The sequence below is a fragment of the Carcharodon carcharias genome, chromosome 17 (genome assembly GCF_017639515.1).
Source record: "Carcharodon carcharias isolate sCarCar2 chromosome 17, sCarCar2.pri, whole genome shotgun sequence".
Lineage (NCBI taxonomy): Eukaryota > Metazoa > Chordata > Chondrichthyes > Lamniformes > Lamnidae > Carcharodon > Carcharodon carcharias.
The window spans coordinates 47,315,145-47,342,415 of NC_054483.1; the positions used below are offsets into that span (position 1 = coordinate 47,315,145).

General features: G+C 43.3%; 1 protein-coding gene across 1 annotated transcript in view; it reads left to right on the forward strand.

The window, feature by feature from the left end:
* LOC121289841 (catenin alpha-3-like) overlaps positions 1-27,271 on the forward strand; it is a 1,845,970-nt gene that overhangs the window by 1,269,012 nt on the left and 549,687 nt on the right. The window lies entirely within an intron of this gene.

Consider the following 27,271-nt stretch of genomic DNA (forward strand, 5'->3'; position numbering starts at 1 on the left):
GGGACTGTTAACAGCTGTTCAGGCTATTTTGACAGCTCTTTTAAAGTTAATTTTGCTCCGAGTTGCAGTACCATTAGTGGCCACTGCCTTAGCTAGGCACAGGCATAGGCTGCAATGGTGGCACTGTTTAGCACTTGCTGATTTTTTTCCCCCAAGTTTATTGAAAATAGGGATTTTTAAGTGTGCTAGGAACAACAGACTTCAAAAGTAAACAAAAAGTTAAAAAACATTTTTATAGACTTCTTCTAGTTGTTAGAAGCTGTTACAGGATAGTTCAAGCCTAGTCTGCAATGTTTCAACTTCCCCAGACCTCCTTCAGGGACAGTAAGCTGCAGTAATGAGTCTCTCCCTGTCTGTGAGTTCTGCTTAAAGTTAGACTTTCCAGAGTCTTAATTACTGTTCCTGCTTAAACTTCACAGCAGGTAGACTTATACTGATTAAGCAATTCCAAATTTGAACAGGACCTGGTGCCTGCTCGCTGTGGGTTATGGCAATATCCCAGAATGAAAGTACAGAGTGTAGAATTCATACAGAGCTGCAGAATTATATACACATGGTGAGTCCTTGATGCTTGTTTCACTTTCATACCAGTTCTTTCCTCCTCCTGCATGTGAAGGGTTAGGGCTTATTTACTTTACAGCCAAATCTTCAAAATCCACGCTGCCACCATGTTATGTTCTTCCCTATAACACAAAAGTACCAATCATATGACAGGAATTGGTGAAACAATAATATGAGTTCTTTATTTGAAGATAATACTATATACAAATATAGTTAACTGGGGGATTATGTATGGTACACCTGATCTTGACTGCTGCTGCTTGTAGACTAAGTACAAGTTATGGGACTAATCCTGTCAAGGTGGTTGTGATTGACAGCAGTTTAAGGTATGTGTCCCTTAAAGGTACATATATATCATATCACCACAGACTTGACTATTCCAGTACTCTGCTGACAGCTTCCCATATTCAATACCCTCACAGATGAACTCAACCAAAACACTGCTGCCCATATTTTAATTCATGCCAAGTGCCATTCACCCATTACTCCTGTGCTCACTGACCCACATTGACTCTCATTCCACCAATCACCCAGTTTTTAAAAGAGATTTTGAGATTTCTCTTTGAACAGATATCATTTTATTTCACCTCTCTTCTATTTTTACTTAGTTCTGTTGAAGGGTCATTCGGACTCGAAATGTTAACTGTGCTCCTCTCCACAGATGCTGCCAGACCTGCTGAGCTTTTCCAGGTACTTTTGTTTTTATTTTTTTTATCATTTTATTTACTTCTGCCTTCTTGAATAAACACCCAACAATAATCAATGCCAGCTCTGTCAAATTCAACATAACGTAATTTTGGATTTGCTCATCGCAAATCAAGTTCAAAAATAACATAGGATATTAGAATTAAATAGTATGCTTGATAAGAGATTGAAGACCTCCAATCCTTTATAAATGTTTTTATTTCACATGCCACCGATAATTAGTTTGAACATTCATTGCTGTTCTGTGAGGGGAATGTACTACATTAGGGAAGAATATAAAAGCCCCTTCACCTGGTGGGAGGCAAAGCTAACAGGGGACTTACCACCTTGTTTCCACTCCTCCACGCTTTTCTTCTGGAGCCTTCCATTGGCATGACAACCTGGTGGGACTGTGGAAGAGTTTCAGAAGGGTCAGTTTCAAAATTATTTCATGGGACCAGGAGAGCTTTCTAAGAATAATATGTGACTGCAGTGGCGTGGTCTCCATATCCACCCATCCCAGTCACACCTCCAGACCTACCGCTCTCCCTATCTTGCGCAATCGGTGCCCACAACTATCCAGCAGCCTGGTAACAAGGTCTGATCCTCCCACTGGCAGGATGGCCTGGCACATTGACAGACCCCATTGCCCCTGAGTTCTCATTTGGCATTTATTGAAAAAGGTTTGAAGATCCTAAGGAGACCAAGTGTTTTCAAGGGCAGAGGATAGACAATGCCTGTAGTGATGCAGAGCCTTCCTGAAAGCAATGACACATCAGAGGTGCCTTCTCCTTCAGCTTTTCATGCTGCAGATTATTTATGAAGCGTGACTCCTGTTCTGACCCATTCCTTTTACGAAGGCAGGACCCCCTCTAAGAACAAGAAACAGTGATGCAATATGTGATGCTGTTTCAAATTGCAGTGATCAATGGAACTGTCACTGCAAGGTTACAGGAGCAATAGCAGCATCATGTGGTTCATTCATCATGGCTTCAGGGGAGAGCTACTTTTTAATGAATGTCATTTAATCTGTGTATCAAAACCATTCAGCCTTCCTGTTTCTGCCAGGAGACTGCCCACACTGTCTCCTCACACCCACCTGCTTCATACCACAGCCTTTTCACTTCGTTGGTTTGGAACAAATATTATAAATTAGAAGAAACATATTGTTTTGATTTGTAAAGCTAAATTTTCATGCAACTTCTTTAGTAGCGAATGCAATTTTCTCTGGGGTAATTGTCACTCGAGACAATTATTGTCTTGTGGCGCAGTGGGTAGAATCTCCACTGATGGGCCAGAAGCTCAGGGTTCACATTCCACTCCAAAATTTGATGGCCACGGAAGTTGTGTTCGTAATGTGGTCAAACAGGTTGAGTATCAGCCTGTAAATCCTTCCAATACACCTGATGGCAGGTGGCAAGAGGGGTGCCATTCTATGTTTCCTGTCCGCTGAACTTAGATAGAATGGCTGAGAGCGAAAATGATTCTCTTATATGTACTGGCAATCAGCTGCAATCTCTTTATCACTAACTGGATCCAAAATGTACATTGTGAAGCTAAAGTTTTCATAGGGTGCCACCACTTAGGAGTGTTAGATGTTCACTTATCTCTGTTCTTACACTGTTAAACCTCAACAATCCATTGCTGGATAGTTTTACCCACTTCCCACTCACCAAAAAAGAAATAACACTAATCCACACTTCTCTGGTTATCTTAAACATCACTCCCTCTGCCACCGACACACAGTAGCAGCAGTGTTTACCATCTGCAAGATGCACTGCTGCAACTCATCAAGGCTCCTTTGACAGCACCTTCCAAATCCATGACCTCTACCGCCTAGAAGGACAAAGGCAGCAAATGCATGGGACACCACTGCCCACAAGTTCCCCACCAAGCCACCCATCATCCTGACTTGGAATTTTGGAGACACAGCAGAGCTTAAAGGAGCAAGAGAGAGTGCGAGAGACTTTGGAGACGCAGTGGGGTGGGGCAGGGATGTGGACTCTCTGTGGGTTCAGGGCCAGCGCTTGAAAAGAAAAATTGAGGTGTGATATCACAGGGAAGCAGACAGAGATTGGCTTATGAGTATTTCCTATTTATCTTAGCTGAACTGGGAAATAAGTTGATAAGTCTAACCTTTCTTTTTTTAAGGTGTATTAAGTATCAGTAAGTTTTATCAGTATTAATAAGGTTTATTAGACTTGGGATGATTTATTAATAATAGTAAACTTTATTAATATTGATAAAGATAAATTAGCTGTAGCAAGGTTTATTCTCAGAAGCAAGGTTATTAATTAGCTAGATAAAGGAATGGTAGAACTGCTCCAACCTGTCGAGTTGACATCCTGTACTATGTGAGAACTCTAGGACAGTTCCCATGCCCTGGATAACTATTTGTGCAGGAAGTGCCATTAGTTGCAGCAGCTCGAGCTCCGGGTTTCGGAACTTAAGAAGCAGCTGGCATCAGTATGTCACATCCATGAGATTGAGGGCTTCAGGAATAGCATGTTTACAGATGTGGTAACCTCACAGTTTAAAAGTATGCAGGGAGCTGGGAATGGGCGGCCACAAGCTAGTCAAGTAAAAACGGAGTGGTGCTGCACTCCCCTGAGTGCATCCCAGTCTCCAACCAGTATTCAGTTCAAAATGCTGATGAGAGTGATGGTTCATTTGGGGAGCGCAGCCAGAGCCAGGTCCATGGCATCACAGGTGGCTCAGCTGTACAGGGGTGTACAAGGAAGACTGGAAGTGCATTGGTGATAGGTGATTCAATAGTTCGGGGGATAGACAGGTATTTCTACAGCTGCAGACATGAACCCAGGATGGTGTCTTACCTCCCTGGTGCCAAGATCAAGAATGTCACTGGCTGGCTGCAGAGTGCCCAAAGGGGGAGGGGTGGGGGGTGGGATGGGGTGCATGGGTAGGGATAAGGATGAACAACCAGTAGTTGTGATTCACATTGGTACAAATGACAGAGGTAGAAAGGGGGGGTGTGGTGGCACAGTCAGAATTTCGGGAGCTAGGTAGGAAATTGTAGGCAGGACTTCAAAAGTAGTAATGTCCAGAATACTCCCAGTGCCACAGGCAAGTGAGTGCAGAAATAGGAGGATAAAACAGATGAATATGTAGCTGGAGAAATGGTGCAGGAGGGAGGACTTTAGATTCCTAGGGCACTGGGTCTGGCTATGTGGTAGATTGGACCTGTACAGGCCAGACGGGTTGCACCTAAATAAAGCCGGAACTGAGTTCCTTGCAGAGCAATTTGCTAGTGCTATTATGGAGGGTTTAAACTAACATGCCAGGAGTTTGGCAACCAGGAGAAAATATCAGAGAGGAATACCACAGTGCACAGAATGCCTCGTAGGAAAGAGCAAATTAATAGGTGGGGTCAGACAGAGTGTGATAAATAAGATTGGTGAGCTACAGCACAGGTTGTCAAATGAAAATATGATGCTATAGCTATAACAGAAACCTGGCTCAAAGAAAGGCAAGCCTGAGTACCAAATATTCCTGGATACAAGATTTTGAGGAAATATAGGAAAGGGAGGAAAGGAGGAGGGCTGGTGCTATTGATTAAGAAGAGCATTGCAGTGCCAGAGAGGGAGTCCCAGAGGGGTCAAGGACAAAGACACTAGAAAGGTTTAAAATTGATAAGGAGGCATTATTCGATAAGTTATCTGTACTTATAGTTGATAAGGCATCAGGACCAGATGAGATGTACCCAAGGACATTGATTTGGCTGTAGCTAAGGAGCAAAAAAGGTACACTTACATTGATCAGTGTAGTCTATAGACCATCAACTAGTAGGAAGGGTGCAGAGGGACAAATTTGCAAGGAATTTACAGAGAGGTGCAAAATTATGGAGTACTCATAATGGGGGACTTTAATTATCCAAATATAGAATGGGATAGTATTAATGTAAAGGGCAGAGAGGAGCAAGAGTTCCTAGAGAATGTTCAGGAAAGTTTTCTTCAGAATGTTTCCAGACCTGATTCTTTGGAATGAGGTGGGCCAGGTGGATCTAGTGTCAATAGGAGAACATTTAAGGTACAGTGATCATTGTATCACAATGTTCAGACTGACTATGAAAAAGGACAAAGAACAGTCCAGAGTAAGAAAAATTAACTGGGGGAAACCAACTTCAATGGAGTGTATCTGGGCCGAATAAATTGGAGTCAAAGGTTGATAGGAAAAACAATAGCTGATCGATGGGCTACCTTCAAAGAAGAGATAGTTCAGGAACAGTCAAGTTGTATTTGCTCAAAAGAGAAAGGTAGGGCAAATAAATCCAGAGCTCCCTGGATGACAAAATAGTTATAGATTAAGATAAAGAAGGAAAAGTGTACCTTTGACAGATATAAGGTAGAAAATACAATTAGGAACCAGGCTGAATATAGAAGGTTCAGAGGGAGGTGAAGAAGCAAATAAGAGAAGCATAGAGGACGTTTGACAAGAGATTGGCAGCTAACATAAAAGGAAATTCCAAAGTTGTCTTTTGGCATATAAATTTTGAAACGGTGGTAAAAGGAGAGTAGGGCTGATTAGGAACCAAAAAGGGGATTTACGTATAGAGACAGAGGGCATAGCTGAGGTGTTAAATGAATACTTTGCATCTGTCTTTACAAAGACAAAAGATGCTGCCCAGGCTGTGGTTAAAAAAAGGAGGTTCTTCAGACACTAGAAAGGTTTAAAATTGATAAGGAGGTGGTATTGGATAGGTCATCTGTACTTAAAGTTGTTAAGGCATCAGGACCAGATGAGATGCACCCAAGGACATTGAGGGAAGTGAGAGCAGAAATTGCAGAGCAACTCACCACAATTTTTCAGTCTTCCTTAGAAGACTTAGGGGTGGTGCGAGAGAACTAGAGAATTGCAGAAGTTACACCCTTGTTCAAAAAAGGTGTAAAGATAAGCCCAGCAATTACAGGCCAATCAATTCAACTTCAGTGGTGGGGAAACTTCTAGAAATGATAATTCAGGACAAAATTTATAGGCGTATGGAGAAATATTTGTTAATTAATTAAGGAAAGCCAGCAAGGATTTTTTAAGGGAAAATCATGGTGAACTAACTTGCTGGAATTTTTTGAAGAGTTAACACAGAGGGCTGATGAGGGCAATGCTGTTTTTGTGGTATACATGGACTTCCAAAGGTAATTTGATACAGTGCTGCACAACAGACTTGTGAGCAAAATTATAGCTCATGGAATAAAAGGGACAGTAGCAACATGGATACAAAATTGGCGGAGTGACAGGGAACAGAGAGGAGCGGTTCATGATGCTTTTTGGGCTGGATGAAGATTTGTAGTGGAGTTCCCCAGGGATCAGTGCTGAGCAACTTGCTTTTCCTAATATATATTAATGACCTAGACTTTGGTGCACTTGGCGCAATTTCAAAATTTATGGATGATATGAAACTTGGAAGCATTGTGAACTGTTAGGAGGATACTGTAGAACTTCAAAAGTACATAGGCAAGTTGGTGGATTGAGTGGCCATGTGGCAGATGAAGTTCAATATGGAGAAATTCACTGGTAGGAAGAATATGGAAAGACAATATAAAATAAAGGGTACAGTTCTAAAGGGGATGGAGGAAGAGAGGGACCTGATTGTATATGTGCATAAGCCTCTGAAGGTGGCAGGACAGGTTGACAGAGCAGTTAATAAAGCATACAATATTCTAGGCTTTATTAATAGGGGAAAAGAGTACAAGAGCAAGGAGGTTATGTTGAGCTTGTATAAGACACTAGTTTGACTTCAGCTGGAGTATTGTGTCTAGTTCTGGGCATTACACTTTAAGAAGGATGTGAGGCATTGGAGAGAGTGCAGAATAGATTTATAACAATAGCTCCAGGGATATGAAGATAGATTAGAAAAGTTAGGGCTGTTGTCCTTGGAGCAAAGAAGGTTGAGAGCAGTTTTGATAGAAGTATTCAAAATCATGAGGGGCCTGGACAGAGTAAATAGGGAGAAACTGTCCTCACTAGTGAAAGGATCAAGATCGAGAGGGCACAAATTTAAAATAATTGGCAAAAGAATTAGAAGTGCTATCTGAAAAAACTCTTCCACGCACTGAATGCTTAAGGTCTGGAATGTTCTGCCTGAGAGTGTGGTGGAGGTAGGCTCAATTGAGGCACTCAGAAGGGTCTGTTATCTGAAAAGGAAGAATGTGCAGGGTTAAAGGGAGAAGGTGGGAGAATGGCACTAGGGGAATTGCTCATTCAAGGAGCTGGTGTAGACACAATGGGCCGAATGGCCTCCTTCTGCACTGTAAAAGTTCTGCGATTCTGTGATATCACTATTCCTTCATTGTCACTAGATCAAAATCCTGGACCTCCCTCCCTATTAGCGCTATTGGAGTTTTTCACCACATGGGCTGCAGTGGTTCAAGAAAACAGCTCACCACCACCTTCTGAAGGGTGACTTGGGATGGGAAATAAATGCTGGCCTTGTCAGTGAGGTCCACATCTCAAGAACGGAGGAAAAACAAGTGCAGAGCAGTGGTAGCACGACAGGGCTATTTAGGAACACAAGGGCAGGAGTAAGCTATTCAGCTCCACAAACCTATTCCTCCATTCAACTGGATCATGGATGATCAACTTCAGCTCCATTGACTCACCTGGGTCCCATTTCCACCGATATCCTCATCGTTATGTCTTTTACTTCCCGTAAGTCAGAAATAATCACACTTTAGACTCAAAATCCTGGCGCTTCATCACGTGTATTTCTTTCAGGTCTCTATGTGGCTGGTAGGTTGAAAGACTGATACATTATCACTCAGCACATGACTGAAGTGTGATCGTGAATCTGGCACCCTTGGATGTACATTCACATAACAATTAGTTTCTAACTCTTTCCGTATAATATAACAATATAATATCACCAGACAAAACTCTATCAATCATAGTCTTGAAAGCTTCAACTGTTCTTCTATTTGAGGGAGGGATTTCCAGCTTTCCATTAACTTTTGTGTGAATAGGTGCCTCCTCATTTCGCTCCTGAATGGTCGAGCTCTCATTTTAAGATTATGGTCCCTTGGTCCTGATTCCCCCAGCAGAGGCAAGTTTCTCCATATCTACCCTATTTTATTTGAGTAATTATTCATCTGAATCCTAATTCACAATTTTTACTATATAATAGTTTTGTTTGCCAATGACTTTAAATCTGTGCTCTCTCATTTTCCATCCTTTCATGGCGGCAGGAATCAAAGTAAAATCTAAGTAAATTCAAAATCTAAGTAAAAATATTAACATAGTAAAAAGAAATAATTTAGGAAACAATGATGTAAACTAGAATTTCTGTTGGGTTTAAATATATAACCAGCTTTGGCAGGATCAAAGCCAGGAGTCATTCGTGTGACATGCGTGATGTGGACATACCTGGACTTACAAACCCATGCAATGTGAATACATTGGGAAGGATGTTCCCCCCTGTCGGAGATGGAAGTTGAAGTGTGGGCGCGCAAAAGGCACGCCTCTGATTGGCGTCCCAATCGGGGGTGTGCTGCCATCTTATGTGAGTGGGCCAATTAAGGCCCGCCCAGCGTGACGTCTGCACGGAAGTACTATGCGCTCCCTGTGCGGGCGGGGAGTGGATTCCTAAACCCGAGCGTGAGCTCTTTCGCACATGCGCATGAAAGAGCGCGCTCATCTCCCTGAGGCTAAGTGATGCCTCAGGGAGTTTGACTCTCCAGTCAAAAATATTAAAAATAGAGAAAAAAATCCCTGACACGTCCCCTCACGTGACACTGTCACATGAGTTCGGACATGTTCATAACTTTTTAAAAAAATTTAATTAAATTGAAACATGAAACTTTATCCCGCCCACAGTTAAGGTTTCATACATTTTCTGAAGCCCACCAGGGCTCCTGGCCTGCCCGCCAACCTTAAGGTTGGACGGGCAGGTCCATTAATTATTTCAATGACTTTGTCAATGCCCTCAATTGGCCATTGACAGGTCAGCGGGCACACAGCTGATTTTGCTGCGCCCCCCCCAACCTGAAAATCTAAATGGGGCGCGGTGACATCGGGAGTTCCACACTTTATGCATTGGCGAACTGCCCCCACTCACCGACGGGAAAATCCTGCCCCATGTGTGTGAAGTGTGCGAATGTGTGTACTCCTCGAACAGAAAGTTGACCAAATGTGAGTCACTTTGCAACATTGGGGAGGGAGGTGTTGTGAAGGGCAGAAATGTTGGAGATGTCCTATGTTAATATCTTGTTAATTCATTGTTAAGGTTTGTTAATTGCACTGTTAATGTTAAGATGAACAGGTGATGGGTATTAATTATGCTTGAGGACAACTCAAAAGGGGACAGCTGGGACAGTGGGTTGAGTGGGAGGAGGGTGGTGAAACTAAACAAGTCAATAAAGCCTCTCAATAAAGAAAAGCTCTGTGTTTTGGTTTTGGCTTCATCAATCAGCTGGATCCTATTAACACCCTAATCTAAAAAGGTACAGGTTGGGATAGGAAAGGTTGAGGGAGTTGTTCCATATTCTGCTCCATTATTGCAGAGAGAATGGAAATTTTATAAATTTATGGACTTTTTTGGGTATCCCTCCCTGAGACAGTTTAATGCTGGGCCAGCATTTTAATAGAAGTAACTTCTTCATGAGATTTGGTGTCTTGGCACACTTCATCTTTCAAGCCATGTAAAAATGCATAATGAAAAGTGCTTTTGTAAAATTATGATTGCTACTGTTTTTCCATAAAATTAAAACATGGACATCTTTCCAAGGGGCCATTTTCCATGGGGTGTTATCTAGGGAAACGGATATGTCGAACCCGCAATGCTGAGCTCTGAGAGAAACATAAGAGGGGAACTTAGTAACTTGCCCTGTACTTCTTTCTCTTCCTTCCTTCTTCCTTTCCTCTTTCCTCTCTATCCCTGGAATCTGTTCAGGGGATTTCATGGATAAAGTTGAACCAAACATAATGCATAATGGTAACACCTCTACTTTGAGCATATGTTTTGATCCTGAGGAAATCAAACAATGCATTCATTTATAATTGATGTTGGAAATGCTCACCAAGCTCAGCATCATATGTGGAGAGAAAAATGTTTCAGGCCTCTGGTCTATCATCAAAACACATTTGAGTCATTTTTTTAAGTGGCCTGCTTTGGACATGAAACTACCCCAGCCTGGATGGTGGGGATGGAGCGGGGGAGACAGAACTTAGGATTATCACCATCCCTCTTTGCTGCTCTGGTGGGGTGGGGGGTGTGAATGTTTTTCCGCTGGCTCCCCATCATTGCAACGTGATGTTTGGAGCTGGAGCTTTTGGGTGATTGGCTATTCCCCTCAAAAATTCCCATCAGTTCCATCTACAGCCAGGCCCAATGTGCCTTAATGTAAATGCCCTTAGATTGACTACCCTCCTTTGAAAAGACATTCAAAATTTAAGATCGTTTGTGGAATTTATAGCCATATTGTGTGGGTATGAACTGGATCAAAAAAGTTAATAGCCCCTCCCCCCTTCCCACAGGCTCAGTGTCTGTGAGATTGAAATTTAGCAAATAGAGGTGCAAGGAAACCAATTTATCACAAACATTTGTGAACAGCTACCATTCATTTTCCCTATGTTCATTATGTAGCAATGGCTTCTCACTTCAAATCATTGCTGTGGACAATAAAATTATTGATTATGTGGTGACATGATCAAAACCGACTTCAGATAACAATTCTTCTAACTCCAAGAGCTAGCCAGAGACAAGTCAGTCTGGAGACCGACTGGACGCAAGAGGGACCACCTTCAACAAGAATAAAGAAACCACGCCTAATACAACCAGTCAACCCAGCTGTGTGAGGGGCTAATTTGCCTTTACCTACAAGGATTCATCTCCACAGAAACTAGGCCACAACTTCATCTGGAAACTCAGATGTCCAACTTTCATTCATCTCCAAAGGACCATGAGAGAGAACTCATCCAGGCCTTCAACACTGTATCTTAACAAGGACTAATTCAAACACAGGATTTTTTTGCTTCTTGTTATTCCATTCCCCCCCAAGTTCATGATTCATCTCTAGAATTGATCTTCTCCCATGTGCTTGTGCACGTGTGTTTGTGAATTTAAAGGAGGGAGTGTTTTTGTTGCATTTACATTTTGGGGTGCTGTGTAAGTAAACATTTATCGTTCCTTCGGACTTAAACTGATCAGTAAACCAGCCCCATGGTGATTATTAAAAGTCACAACGCTAAAAGGATTTCAAAAACACCCCTTCTAAGATGCACATCTTTGTGCAGACAACTGAGAGGTGAGGAGCAAGAGGAAAAGTTATCCTGCCATCTCCCTTCCATCTGTAACAAGCAGTGATTTAAATGTTAGTATTTAAAACTCTGAGTGTGCAAGGTGACGCTCCAAAGTCTTGGTTCCCCACCAGTGTTGGTGTGCCGTGAATGTTGTGGGGATGGTTCTGCCAACTTTCATGCAAATTTCCATCCTTCTGGTCCCCAGAATTCGGGGCATGGTCAGGATCAGGACCAGTCCTCTCCTGACCCACCACACTTCCAGGTGGTGAACAAAGTTTCAGCAATTTCTGGACTTGCAACTTTGGAAGAAGTGAATGAAACAATCATTTGCTTGACCCGTCAAAGAGCATGGAGAAGATCGCGAAGCAAAGAGAAAGTAATCACGGAATGAGGATGAAATGAAAGAACGCTGAACAGATTCAAAGTGTATAAGAAGGAATGAGCCAAAGCAAAATAAGAAAAAGTTATGGAATGGATAACAACAACTTGTATTTATATAGCTCCCTTTAAAGTGTAACGTATCCCAAGGTGCTTCACAACAGCATTATCAAACAAAATTTAACATTAAGCAATATAAAGAGAGGTAATTAGGTTTTATGTCGTGTTCTAAAGGAGGAGGGATAGGTAGAGGGGCAGAGATGTTAATGGGGGGAGTTCCAGAGCTTAGGGCCGAGGCAGCTGAAAGCTCGACCACCAATAACAAGAAGATAATTGTGGTTTCACAAGAAACCAAAATTGGAGGAACTCGGAGATCTTGGAGGCATGTAGGGCTGGAGGAACTTAAAGAGATAGGGAGGAGCAAGGTCTAGAGTGGATTTGAACAGGCAAAGAGACATTGAACCCAAAGGGATAAACATAGATAAAGGAAAGGTGATACAAAAATAAACAGAAATGGAAATCTCCTTCTAGCACTGCTGCTATGACAAAATGGAACTGGACATGAGAGATCGATTCGGATAATGTGCATGTGTTGTTTAGCTAGCAGGGAAGTTGTTTATTTCTGGAAATGATTTGCACATGTTATACCCTTTTTCTTCTAAATACTGCAATGTTTCTTACAATTGATGCTGAGTCTTGAGCACCATATAATGATGATCCAATTGCTCTAATTGGTTCCAGGTCCCTTGTTTCCGTGCAAAGCACTAGAATAATGTTCATTATGCTGAATAGTAAATAGGTGAGATTAAATTGTAATCCAGCTAATGAGCTGTGGCAATTGAGGCAGTTGTAAAAAATGTGGGCTGCCACTGCGCATTAATGCTTGCTCTCTCATCCAATTCAGATGCTCGTTTATAATAATCAATCTATAAATTCAGATTAGTGGCTGTTTGGTTGAAATTTAAGATTCTGACTGACTGGTTAGCAATTAAGATTCAGCGTGTTTGACAGCTCATTTGACAATTTGGAAACGGCTGACGTAAAAGTGAATGTCAGGATTCCATCTCTCTGTTAATAGCAGATCATGTGTCCTTCCTGAAGTTAATGTAAAAATGCTTGAAATAAAAAAGAGAAAACACTGGAAGCACTCAGCGGGACTGGCAGTTTCTGAGAACACTTCTGTATCAGCGACTGATGCTTCTAGCGAATAACGCGCATAGGTTTGGGTTTGAGCAAGAGAATAAATTGAATTAAAGGGCAGAATGTACCAGTCCCACCAGCAATGGGAAGCTTGGCGGGCAAGGGAGTTTAATTTGGTGTGAGGCCAAATATCAGTTTCCTGACATCGGGATGAACTGTAGGAATTCTGACCTCAGGTCTTTAAAGGTGGGTTAAAGGTGGGTCAAGCTTGCTGACGCACAATATCAATAAGCTCTTTTGCATGTATTAGCATGTTATGCATGCTTGTTAAAAGGCCACATCACCGGAATCAAGCTCCCCCTCCAAATCAAGATCCCCGCCAGTGGGAAGTTAGAATGTTCACTTTTACAACTGTATGTAAGTGATGTGAACCTGGGGAGTTCTTCCATGACCTTGAGGTCAGTAGACATTGCTTTTGCCTTCTTGGGGACTGCTCTTAACTTCACTCATTTCGGGTGCCAGTAGCACAAGCTACACAAAAACCTTAGGGTGGAAGGGGAGAGCAGAGGCTGGACCTGGGAGGCAGGCTAAGTGGGGAAAGGAGGGAGGCTGTCCAGTGCCCTTTAAATATGGCACCCGGACCTTCGATCCGATGAGGTAACAGCGGGGAGGGTGACGTCCTACCCACCCCCACCCACGAGATTCTCCATGTTCCACATGGATGCATAAACAATAAGCTGAACAGTGCAAGATTGTGCATGTCCTGCCATCTCACACCACCACCCCCACAACAGGAATCACTCTGAGTTCCGTGCCCACCACCGAACTTAGACTTCAAGTGGAAGATCCCGCCCAAAGTCACTCGGCATTTGCGCTTATGATAATCAGTTTTTATTTTCTTCCCCTTACTTTCTTTCCTTTATTTATTCCTCTATTATTTTGTAAACTGTGGTGTTGCAATAGTGTGAACAATGTTTTATTCTGGAGTATTTGATATTGAGCATTCCTATACAATACAATCCATTATATAGTTTTACAATAAAGCTACTTGGAGAGAAAATGCCTTCCTGATGCATAAGGTATGATTGACAAAGGAATGAATGTTGACAAGGCTTTATTTATCTCTGAATCAGAAGTGCGTGGGTCGAATTAGAACTCCAGAGGTTGGAGCGCCTACTCCAGGCTGACAGTGCAGCACTGTCAGTAGTGATCTCTTGCAAAAGAGAAGCTAAATTGAGGCTCCATTTATCCTCAAAGGTGGACTTAAGGGTCTCATGGCCAATACATTCACCCCTCAACCAAGACCACTAAAACAGATTATCTGCTTAGTTATCTCATTGCTGTGTGTGCAGCCTTGCTGTGTGAAAATTACCCCTTGTGTTTCCTACATAACAAAGGTGGCTACTTTTCAGAAGTGCTTCATTGCCTGTAAAATGCTGCAACATCCTGAGGGTATGAAAGGTGTTATATTAACACAAGTCTTTCACGCCTCAATTAACGTGCATCTTGTCAGCTGTGGCTCAGTTAGTAGCACTCGCGTCTCTGTGTCATGAAGGTTCTGGATTCAGGTCTCACTTGATGGCTTGAGCACAAAATTTAGGTTGGTGCTCCTGTGCAGCACTGTGAGAGTGCAGCACTGCTGCCATTTGAATGAGACATTAAACTGAGGTGCCATCTGCCTCCTCAGGTAGTTGGAAAAGATCCCATAGTACTATTTCGAAGGAGACAAGGGAAGTTCTGGCTACTATTTAACCCACCATAAAAATAAGATTATCTGGTCATTTTTGCATCACTGCTTGTGGGAGCTTGCTTTGTGCAAATTGGCTATCATACTTTCTATATTACAACAGTGACCACACTTCAAAACATAGGGCTGTAAAGCACTAAAGGATGTTTGGTGGTTGTGAAAGATGTGCTATTAAAGCATGTCTTCTTTTCCTTTTTGTTCTTTTCTCTCAATTTGATGCATGAATCACCATACTCCCAGCTCCACCACATTGGCAAATAGAGGTCAATGCTTTAAGGATATCATCTGCAGTCATGATGCATACCTCCTTCAACACTCCCAGGTGTCAGGGACATTCACCAGAACCCGTGGATGTTTGGCTCATTGCTGACAAGGGATACCCCTGAATAGGTGGCTCATGACCACAGCCTGAAATCCGTGCACTGAACAAGGTACAACAAGTGGCACACTTCCACCAGGGCTATCATTGAGCAAACCATTGGTCAATGCGAAATAAGTTTGAAATGTTTGGACCAGTCAGGTGGCACTCTTCAGTACTCTCCTGCTCGAGCCTCGCCTGCACATCTTGGCAAACCAGAGAGGAGAAGCCCTGCAGAGGAGGATCAGATGGAGCAAGCCCCATCCTCTGACAAGGAATCTGAGGATGAATCTGATGAGGAGGAGGATGACCCATGTTAGCCAGCTACACAAGCCAGCGTGCAAGATGTTTTGGATGCCACGGACTTTCCAGATTCGCTAATAATGCAAAGATTTAATTAGCAATCTGTAACTTGATCTGCGAGACCATCTTGGCCACCCTCACCTTCTTTTGGTATGTCCCAGTCATCAGCATTAGGGCTGCCTTTGCATGTGCCAATGTGGACGTATCAAATGAGGCTAATCAGAGGGGCCTACGTGGGCACAAACTCCCATAAGAGCATGGACTCAATCCAAATCAAAATTAGCACATCACAAACATGAAACACTAAAGCAGCCGTAGTCACAAGTGCAAAGGAAAATTATTTATTGACAAAATAAATGAAGAATTTTCAAAACTAAAAAAACTAAACAATCACCTTTGTAAATCCAAGTGTGACAAATGAGGTGTTTTCTTGAAATCTTTTTGGGTGTAGAGCATGGTGCTCCCCCCTCACTGCCAACAGTGCTGGAGACCAGCTGCTTTATGCCCCTTTCCTGGGATGGCATTGGCGGGCACCATCTGGTTGCCTGAGGCCATGAGGATCCCGGCATGGTGAACGTCTCTTACACAATAAGAACAAAAAAACTGCGGATGCTGGAAATCCAAAACAAAAACAGAATTACCTGGAAAAACTCAGCAGGTCTGGCAGCATCGGCGGAGAAGAAAAGAGTTGACGTTTCGAGTCCTATTGTTGTATTGTTGTTGACATCTTTTGGTGATCTGCTTCTATCACTGCTTGTTTGTCCCTACAACCACACCCCCACTCTACTTCTCTCTCTTTCTCTCTCTCCGCCCCCCACACACACACCTTAAACCAGCTTATATTTCAACTCTTTCTTGGACTCGAACTCAAGTTCTGTCGAAGGGTCATGAGGACTTGAAACATCAAATCTTTTCTTCTCCGCTGATGCTGCCAGACCTGCTGAGTTTTTCCAGGTAATTCTGTTTTTGTTTTGGATTTCCAGCATCTGCAGTTTTTTGTTTTTATCTCTGTGTTTAATTGACTGCTACTGCTCTTCAAGAAATGTCTACATTGAACAAGTTCTGTTCGCCTCTACGACAAGATTTCCGTACCTCTCTTTTGCCTTGTTCACCTTCATTGCTTTCCATTTCTCTCCTGGTGTTTGACAAGGTGTTTACTATAACCCGCTTTCACAGCCATATCTCCTTTCTCAGTGACTGTCTCCATCTACGACCTACCCCACGTGGATTTCAACTGAAATTCCACCCCTCATGTTTCGAACCCACCCAGGATTACAGGTATCTCCGGGACATAAAACGTTTCTCGGACTGCTGTTCTCATCACATTCTGAGATCCACACTCAGTGCCATGTGCCGCCATATGAACACACTCGACCTCTCCCTCCAGCAGCACCGCCGCACCTTTTTTCAAAGATGCGTGTGCCCCCAGTTTCGTTTTATTTTTCCTCTCATCTGACGCCTCAACAAGAATCTTTTTCTCTTTCTCTCAAGTGCTAAGGAACGCAAACTCCAACAACTCATCGACACCAACACCCATCTAGGGCTCTCCACCCCTGCCTTTCCCTCCGTCCCCACCCCATCTTCCAATCCCAGTCCCAGCCGTGTATTCACTACACCCCCTGACCTTCCCCTCTCCGACGCTGAACGTTCAGTGCTTAGCAAAGGACTTAGTTTCATACCCTTACGCCCTCATCTCAATGAATTTCAGGCTCGGCACGATGCGGAACTCTTCTTCCCTCGTCTTCGTCTCCGGGCTCACTTCTTTGGGCAGGAGTCCTCTCCCCATTCAACGGATCCTTTTACCCACCTCCAATATTCTCCCTCCACCTGGACCCCTCCCTCTGGATTCTTACCTTCTCTTGATCTTTTCATTGAGAATTGTCGGCGCGACATTAGTCGTCTCAATTTCTCTGCTCCTCTCACCCATTCTAATCTCTCTCTCTCTGAGCTTACTGCACACCGTTCTCTCAGGTCCGACCCTGACATTGTCATCAAACCCGCTGACAAGGGTGGTGCTGTTGTTGTCTGGCGCATTGACCTCTACCTCACGGAGGCTGAGCGTCAACTCGCAAACACTTGCTCCTACCTCTCCCTGGACCATGACCCCACCACTGAACATCAAGCCATTGTTTCCAGGACTGTCACTGACCTCATCTCCTCTGGGGATCTTCCTCCCACACTTCCAACCTGATAGTCGCCCAACCTCGGACAGCCCGCTTCTACCTCCTACCCAAAATCCACTAACAGAACTGTCCCGGTAGACCGATCGTGTCAGCTTGTTCCTGCCCCACGGAACTCATTTCTCATTATCATGACTCCCTTCTCTCTCCCCTTGTCCAGTCCCTTCCCACCTACATCCGTGATTCCTCTGACACCCTACGTCATATCAACAATTTCCAGTTCCCTGGCCCCAACCGCTTCCTCTTCACCATGGACGTCCAATCCCTCTACACCTCCATCCCCCACCAGGATGGTCTGAGGGCCCTTAGCTTCTTCCTCGAACAGAGGCCCGAACAATCCCCATCCACCACTACTCTCCTCCGTCTGGCTGAACTTGTTCTCACACTGAACAATTTCTCCTTCAACTCCTCTCACTTCCTCCAAACAAAAGGTGTGGCTATGGGTACCCGCATGGGCCCCAGTTATGCCTGTCTCTTTATGGGATATGTGGAACATTCCTTGTTCCAGTCCTACTCCGGCCTCCTTCCACAACTCTTTCTCCGGTACATCGATGATTACTTCAGTGCTCCTTCATGCTCTCATCGGGACTTGGAAAAATTTATTAATTTTGCTTCCAATCTCCACCCCTCCTTCATTTTCACGTGGTCCATTTCTGACACTTCCCTTCCCTTCTTTGACTTCTCTGTCTCAATCTCTGGTGATAGACTGTCCACCAATATCCATTACAAGCCTACCGACTCCCACAGCTACCTCGACTACAGCTCCTCACACCCGCTTCCTGTAAGGACTCCATCCCATTTTCTCAGTTCCTTCGTCTCCGTCGCATCTGTTCTGATGATGCTACCTTCAAATACGGTTCCTCTGACATGTCCTCGTTCTTCCTTAACCGAGGTTTTCCACCCACGGTCGTTGACAGGGCCCTCAATCGTGTCCGGCCCATCACCCACGCATCTGCTCTCACGCCTTCTCCTCCCTCCGAGAAACATGATAGGGTCCCCCTTGTCCTCATTATCACCCCACCAGCCTCCGCATTCAAAGGATCATCCTCCGCCATTTCTGCCAACTCCAGCATGATGCCACCACCAAACACATCTTCCCTTTACCCCCCCGTCGGCATTCCATAGGGATAGTTCCCTCCAGGACACCCTGGTTCACTCCTCCATCACCCCCTACTCCTCAACCCCCACCTATGGCACCTCCCCATGCCCACGCAAAAGATGCAACACCTGCCCCTTCACTTCCTCTCTCCTCACCGTCCAAGGGCCCAAACACTCCTTTCAAGTGAAGCAGCATTTCACTTGCATTTCCCCCAACTTAGTCTACTGCATTCATTGCTCCCAATGCGGTCTCCTCTAAATTGGAGAGACCAAACGTAAACTGGGCGACCGCTTTGCAGAACACCTGCGGTCTGTCCGCAAGAATGACCCAAACCTCCCTGTCGCTTGCTATTTTAACACTTCACCCTGCTCTCTTGCCCACATGTCTGTCCTTGGCCTGCTGCATTGTTCCAGTGAAGCCCAACGCAAACTGGAGGAACAGCACCTCATCTTCCGACTAGGCACTTTACAACCTTTCGGACTGAATGTTGAATTCAACAACTTTAGGTCTTGAGCTCCCTCTTCCATCCCCACCCCCTTTCTGTTTCTTCCCCCTTCCTTTTGTTTTTTTTCCAAAAATTTATATTGATTTTTCTTTTCCCACCTATTTCCATTATTTTTAAATCTTTTATGCCCCCCCACCCCCACTAGAACTATACCTTGAGTGCCCTACCATCCATTCTTAATTAGCACATTCATTTCTATAATATCACCAACTTCAACACCTGTGTTCTTTTGTTCCTTTGTCTGTGACATCTTTTGATGATCTGCTCCTATCACTGCTTGCTTGTCCCTACAACAACACCCCTCTCCACTTCTCTCTTCCCCCACCCCCTCACCACCTTAAACCAGCTTATATTTCACCCCTCTCCTTGTAAAGAAAAATCAGTTCTGTTGAAGGGTCATGAGGACTCGAAACGTCAACTCTTTTCTTCTCCGCCGATGCTGCCAGACCTGTTGAGTTTTTCCAGGTAATTCTGTTTTTGTTTTGGATTTCCAGCATCCGCAGTTTTTTGTTTTTATCATATAAATACTGTGTCTGCAAGAGCAGGTCAGAGGCTAGGAATCATGCAACAAGTAACTCACCTCCTGACTTCCCAAAGCCTGTCCATCATCTAAAAGACACAAGTCAGGAGTGTGATGGAATACTCTCTACTTGCCTGGATGAGGGCAGCTCCCACAACACTCAAGAAGCTTGACAGCATCCAGGCCAAAGCAGCCCACTTGATTGGCACCCCATCTACAAACATTCACTCCCCCCACCACCGATGCACAGTAGCAGCAGTGTGTACCATCTATAAACTGCACTGCAGGAATTCATCAAGGCTCCTTAGACAGCACCTTCCAAACCCATGACCACTACCATCTAGGACAAGGGCAGCAAATGTATGGGAACACCACCACCTGGAAGTTCCCCTCCAAGCCATTCACCATCCTGACTTGGAAACATATCACCGTTCTTCTCTGTTGCTGGGTTAAAATCCTGGACAACCCCCTCCCTAACAGCACTGTGAGTGTATCTACACCACATGGACTGCAGCAGTTCAAGAAGGCAGCTCACCAACATCGTCTCAAGGGCAATTAGGAATGGGCAATAAATGCTGGCCCAGCCAGCGATGCCACATCCTGTGAATGAATTTTAAAAGGCTCATGGTCTGGAGGAGGACTTGCAGGGAATCATCATCAAACTGTGGAGCTGTGCTAGGTCTGGGCTCCTCAACAGCTGGTCCCTCCATTCTCTCTGCCATATGGTCGTCTTACAGCCTCTGTGCAAAGAAAAAGAATAGAAGAGATAATCACATGTTATTCATAAGGGGAATAATACAGATGTGCTCAAATGTTCTTTCTTCCCTGGCAAGGATCTTGAAGAATACACCCCTGGCACAATAGTCATCAAAATATAAAAACAAGCTCATATGTGCTGCTGCTCCAATAGTTCAATGGATTTACTTCTTGGTCCAAACTTCTGCTGTCAGACCAATATTTCCTGTATAGCTGCCACTAACCTATGCCCTGGTGCTTTTAAATGGATGACCAAATTCTGGTTCACAGCCTGATCCCTTTCTCCCCAGATGTACTGCCCCGGAGCCCAATTGGGCCTCTGCCCACGCTTCTTGTAGGTTATTGGCTTGTTCACATTGGGTGGCTGTTAATTGGCCAATAAACCCTTTACCCTGCATCTGTAAAAGGTGGGTCAGGAGTCAGTGAACCACACACCTCTGGGGTGGACTCCCGCTCCTGCCAAAAAGTATAAAATTCAACCCTTAGTTTCTGGCATATTGGGGTTGTGGCTTCCTCAAGTGGGGTTTATGACTGAGCTTATTATGAATAGTCCATTGAAGTAGCAAACTTGATTAATGAAGGTTTTACTGTTCCATGATTCTGGCTCTTACCTCTTACCTATTCAATGTTGGCTGGAAATGCAGAGTCACAGAATTGTTATGGAGCAGAAGGAGGCCATTCAGCCCATCATGTCCGCACTGGTTATCTAAATTTGCACCTTCTCAAGGGCAATTAGGGATGGGCAATAAATCCTGGTCTAACCAATGATACCCACATTCCATGAATGAATTTTTTAAAATTATGACTTAATGCCATTCTCTTGCCTTTTCCCCATACTCTTGCATTTTGTTCCTATTCAAATAATCATCTAATGCCCTCTTGTATGTCTCAATTGAACCTGCATCCACCACACTTCCCGGCAGTGCATTCCAGACTCTCTGTGTGAAAAAGATTTTTCTCACATCAAATTTGCTTCTTTTGCAAATCAAGAAAATCTGTGCCATCTCGTTCTTGATCATTTTACGAGCAGGAAATTTATCTCTATCTACTCTATCCCTCATGATTTTGAACACCCCCATGAAATCATCTCTAAGCCTTCTCCTCTCCAAGGAGAACAGTCCCAACTTCTCCAATCTATCTTTATAGCTGAAATTTCTCATCCATGAAACCATTCTTGTAAACCTCTTCTGCACTCTTTCCAATGCGTTCACATCCTTCCTATAGTGTGGTACCCAGGACTGTGCACAATACTCAGCTGAGGTCTAACTAGTGTCTTAAATAAGCTCAGCATAACCTTACTCCTCTTGTACTCCATGCCCCTATTAATAAAGCCCAGTACACTGTCTGCTTCATTAACTGCCCTCTCCACCTGTCCTGCTACCTTTAATGATATGTGCACATACACCCAGGTCCCACTGCTCCTGCATCTCCATAAGAATTGTACCCCTTATTTTATATTCCCTCTCCATGTTCATCCTACCAAAATGCATCACCTCACACTTCTCTGCATTGAACTTCATCTGCCACCTACCTGTCCGCTCCACCAACTTGTCTATGCCCTTTTGAAGTTCTACACCGTCCTCCTCACAGTTTACAATTCTTCCAAGTTTCGTATCTTCTGCAAACATTGAAATTGTGCCCTGCACACCAAGATCTAGATCATTTATATATATCAGGAAAAGCAAGGGTCCCAATACTAATGCACCCTGGGGGAACTCCACTACCAACCTTCCTCCAGCCCAAAAAATATCCATTGACCAAAACTTTCTGTTTACCATTACACAGCCAAATTTCTATCCACGTCGCTACTGTCCCTTTTATTCCATGGAAAGACTACAGGATTTCAGTCTGAAATTCCACGTGTGGCTATTGTAGCTAGAGTGAGATTTTTACTTCCAGTTGCATAGTGTTCCTCATGTACAGAGAGAAATCTCAGAGTACTTTTAGGGTAGTGGCTAATGATATCAAAGAGGAGAAGGAGTAGAGGACAGTCAAAGAATAGGGTCTTGATTGTAGGAAGGGACAGGTGGCAAGCTGATGTTACTGAGGGAAACAGTTCTAAAGGAAAGGGCCATTGTAGTTGATGAAGTGGTAAATGATAGGTAAGCTGGTCATAAGAAGTAAACCAGTAGCAGACTGAAGGATGTGCATGAGTCCTTGTGACATCAGGAGATTGGAGCTAGAGAGGGAAAGGTGTGGAACAATGTAAAACTAAAGTCAAAGATTTTGAGATTAACTCTCTGGGGCAGTTCACTCATTGTGATGCCATATATTTTGAGAATCAGCCAGATAATATGCCTGACCTTTTAGTTTTAGAATGTGTAACATTTGCTGAGAGAGAAAAAAGCTTTAATATGCCAAAATAATAATGGCAAATAAAGGATGCAGTTTTAGAAGGAAATGTCACTGTTTTTACACTGGTAGTGTAGTAATTATCCAATCATATCCCTGTCAGTTCTAGATTCATTTTAGCTTTCATACAATGTGCCTGAAAACATTATTCACAGCCTTCACATTTTCAACCTAATTATTTGAGGTCTTGCAATAATTGCATCTGTTTCAAGAGGAGACTCCATTCATACTTCTCTCTGTTCAGTGAAGTCATTTGTTCTTGGATTTAATCAGAAAAAAGATAAAGATTGCCTTTCAACGACCCACTTGTTCAAGTTTTCTCATTTCCAATTGTGGTGCCACCTGTCAATCAAATTGACACAGTACGAGATTTGGGTTATATCACCCAGTAGAAAGTGCCAATGGCTACCTCCACTGATGTTCATTTTCACACTTCCCAATGAGTTAACAAGTTGGTTGATCACCAGAACTTGCAAACAGGTTGTGCACACAGCTGTGCACTGAGGGAATTAGAATGTGGGTGCTGGTAACCCCATTTTACAGATTGGAAAGGTGGTCAACCATCTAACTTCAAGCCAGCTTTCCTGCACTTGGACTTCAGATCATAATAATACTGGCTGAGAAACTTGGGAAAGGAGGTGGGGGTGTGGGCAGGGAAAAAGGTGAGAAGGAAGTACCAAGATTTGAGGAGAGACACCAAAATAACCTAGGATGTTGAACAGCAAAAGCTGCAGCCTTCACCTTTTCAAACTAATTACTTAGGGAATTACAGATATATGTCAGGTCAGGGGGTTAGAATCTGTTACCATAATTACAATAGATAGTATCTCCTCACTATACCGTGAAACGAAGAATGGAAGATTCCACGGTGACTGAATTTTAAGATCGGCCAAATATTAGATGAAGATTCCAGTACAAGGACTGGGTTACTGACAGGCGGTCTGAAAATGGTTGCAACTGTAGTCAATTTGAGCGTAGAGACAAAAAGCGGATCTGGGATGGTGACCGTAGGTGTTTGAACCTGAAAAATGCACAAGGAATGGGTTATTGGTGTGATTCTCAGTATCATTATGTGATGCATTGCCTACAGTGAAAGAATTGTGTTTTTGAAGTAACTCAAGACAGATTCTCCTGAGGCTGAAAATGATGATTGCCATGATGGAATTGTGTTGGTCATTGAGAACTTGAATCCAGTGATGAGTATCTTGATGGTTGATTCCTTCAGCTGTGCAGTTCTGGACAATGGTTGCACGTCTACAGTGCGTGGGATGGGTTGGCTTAACTGCTATTTGGCTCTTTCGATGAGGCAGACCAGTGGAAGGTCAAGGAGCATGAAAGCTTTACTTGCTTCAGGCTTGGAGATGATAACACATTAAAATCTTCCAAAAGGGTAGTCGTCCATTGCAGGATAGCAGGGATCAGTCTGTTCATCAGTATTGATGTGGTTTCTGGCAAGATACCTCTATTGTTAAGTCAGTCTGTGATGAAAAGGCTCAGATGACACGAGACATGAAGAATGATAGAGTGGTTATGTTTGGAAAAAATGTGGATCTACATTTTACTTCGTCAGATCATTGCTGCCTGCCACTAAGGCAGCCAAACTTTCCTCACCTAAAAGTTCATGAAGTTTTGTTAACATCCAGGAATAAGAATTTGGTGGACACAAAGAAGATTATTTGGAAATTACACAGACAGTTTGCACATCCAGCACCACTAATGGAAATCTCTACTGCGAGATGCTGGAGTGGTTGATGAAGGATATGATGACTTTATTGAGCAAATCACTGCTCAGTGTAAAATTTGTATTAAAAATCACAAAACACCACCATGTCCTGTTGTGATCTTGTCACTAGCCATGGAGATTAACGATGCAGTGGCAATGAATTTAAAAGTTTGGGCCAAAGATATGGATTTTTTTTTACTACACTTCATAGGTATGGCGACCAGATTTAGTCTATCCACTGTAATACATAGTAAAGACAAAAGAACCATTGCCGATAAGCTCGTGGAGAAATGGGTAGAAACAGGATTAGGAACACCAACGGAATTCCTGACAGGTAATAGTGGCGAATTCACCAATGAGGAATTTCGAGACATGTGAAAATTTGAACATCATGGTTATGCACACTGTGGCTGAGACCATGTTTAATAATGGTCTCTGCAAAAGAACCCATGTGGCAATAGACATGGTACATAACATTTTTGGCTGATCAACCAGATTGCAAGCAGCACTGACATGGGCAGTGCACGCAAAGAACTCTTGCCAAATGGTTGGGGGGGTACAGTCCGTACCAGTTAGTGTACGGAAGAAATCTGAAGTTGCCTTTGGTGTTATCAGATGCTCCCCCTGCTCTAGAAGAGACTAGCATTAGCTCCACCTTTTCTGTTCATTTGAACGCTTTGCATGTGGGCAGAAAAGCTTTAATTAAAGCTGAGGTTTCTGAGAAAACTTAGTGAGCCTCACAGCATTGCATAAAACCATCAGCAATATGTTTAGACAAAAAGACATGGTGTATTATAAAAGAGAATGCTGGAAAGAGTGAAAAGGCCCTGGCAAAGTGTTAGAGAGTGATTGAAAAGTAGTAACTGCACAACACAGCAATCAAACTGTTAGGGGACATTCTTCACAGTTAATTGGCACTGGCTATACCTTTACAGGTTCTGAACAGGACATAGGAAGCCAAGAGGCACCATGCACCATGCATACACACACAGACACACATAAACACACACACACACATATGGCAGTTATGAGGAGTAGAGAATGGCAGATAAAGAGTTGACTGACGATGAATGAAGTAACACTGAAGTACAGGATTTGTCCAAAAGGGCAACTACCCAAAGTAAGAACAAAGGGAACATACATGCCAGAAGAGATCAGTGTGTAGAGGAATGCCACCATCATAGGGAGAGCAGGAAAGGCCACTGGTAAATACAAACACTGGCTAAATATGCAGGATGAAGGACAGGAGACTAGATCTATGGATTGGCAAATCAAGGTAAAAATGTGGAAGCCCAGAACGTGCATTATGAATTCTGACAGTGGACCAGAAAGTGATCGCGACCCCGGAAAGAAATCGTGAACTTGCGAACAGGATTCTGCTCACATGGAAGAAAGATCATATCGTAGCAGTTCAGAAAGAGAAGAATGTGAGTAGAGGCCATAGCTTGAAAAGAACGAGGACTATAGAACCAGCTAGGAATGTCAATAGAAATACGAGTCCTTATGATTGAGAGATTTTAGTAGCTGCTAATAAATTGGAAAATTAGCTGATAAAAGAAGCCAAATGGAAAGAGTTGGAATGATGGAAAAAATTTGGGATACTTACTGAAATACCTGACAGGGACAGCCAACCCTATATCACAGGTGGAAATGTATAGCAAGTACTCCCAGATTAGGCTTAAGTGAGATTAGTAGCCCAAGGCTTTGAACAAAGACCTGGGGATCAAGATGTCAGGGTGGGCTCATCTATTGCAGGGAAAGTGGGCTTGAAGATGTTTTTAAAGCTATTTCATCGTATTCCTGGGAGTGGAAATCGATTGATATAAAGACTGCGTTTTTACGGGGGTGGGGGGGGGAATTTTTTGAAACTGCCTAGAGAGCTGGCGATATAGAAGGAAAGCTATAGAAGCTGAACAAGTGTGTTTATGGATTGAATGATGCATCAAGAAGATGGTATTTTTCCATGAGGTCTGTCCTGTTGAAAACAGGTTACATTCAGTTAAAAGCAGACCCCGCAATGTTCTACTGGTACCATAAGGAAAAACTAGCAGGAATCTTTATCATGTATGTTGATGATTTCCTGTGGGGAGGCTCTGTAGAATTTGCACAATGGGTAATTGAAGGTCAAGAAGGAAGCTGAGTACCATGATGAAACAAACTACGGCTGAAGTTCTGAGAGCAAACAAAACATTAAAGAAATTAAATTCAGAAAGATGCACAACCAGTTTGCAGCCTAGGGTGAAGCAGAAGATATGAGGTTCATAATCTTTAGTGTTGCTTCACATGTTAATCTTCCAGATGGGTATTATAGCATAGCAGGGTTTATCATATTCTTGGTAGGAAAGAATGATAAATGTTGCCTACTGGCTTTGGAGGCCAAGAAAATAAAAAGGGTAGTGAAAAGCACCTTAGCTGCTAACACACTGGAATTAGTAGCAGCGATAGATATGGGGGTTTACCTTTTATGGCAGGCAGATGGTAATGCCAAGCTGTTCAACTCCCAGAGGGAAACTTGAAGCAGCTGTCACAACTATTTGCAATTTGTATTTTGAGATGCAGGCTTTGAATTCAGTAAAAAGAAGGCCTCTCAGTCTTACAGGTTTTTACAAATCTAGATTAAGCATTTATTAATGAAAGAAATTTTAAGCACATACATATGTCTACTAATTACCACCATATTAACTCCTAAATCCCCTAATTAATCAGACTCCCAGCTA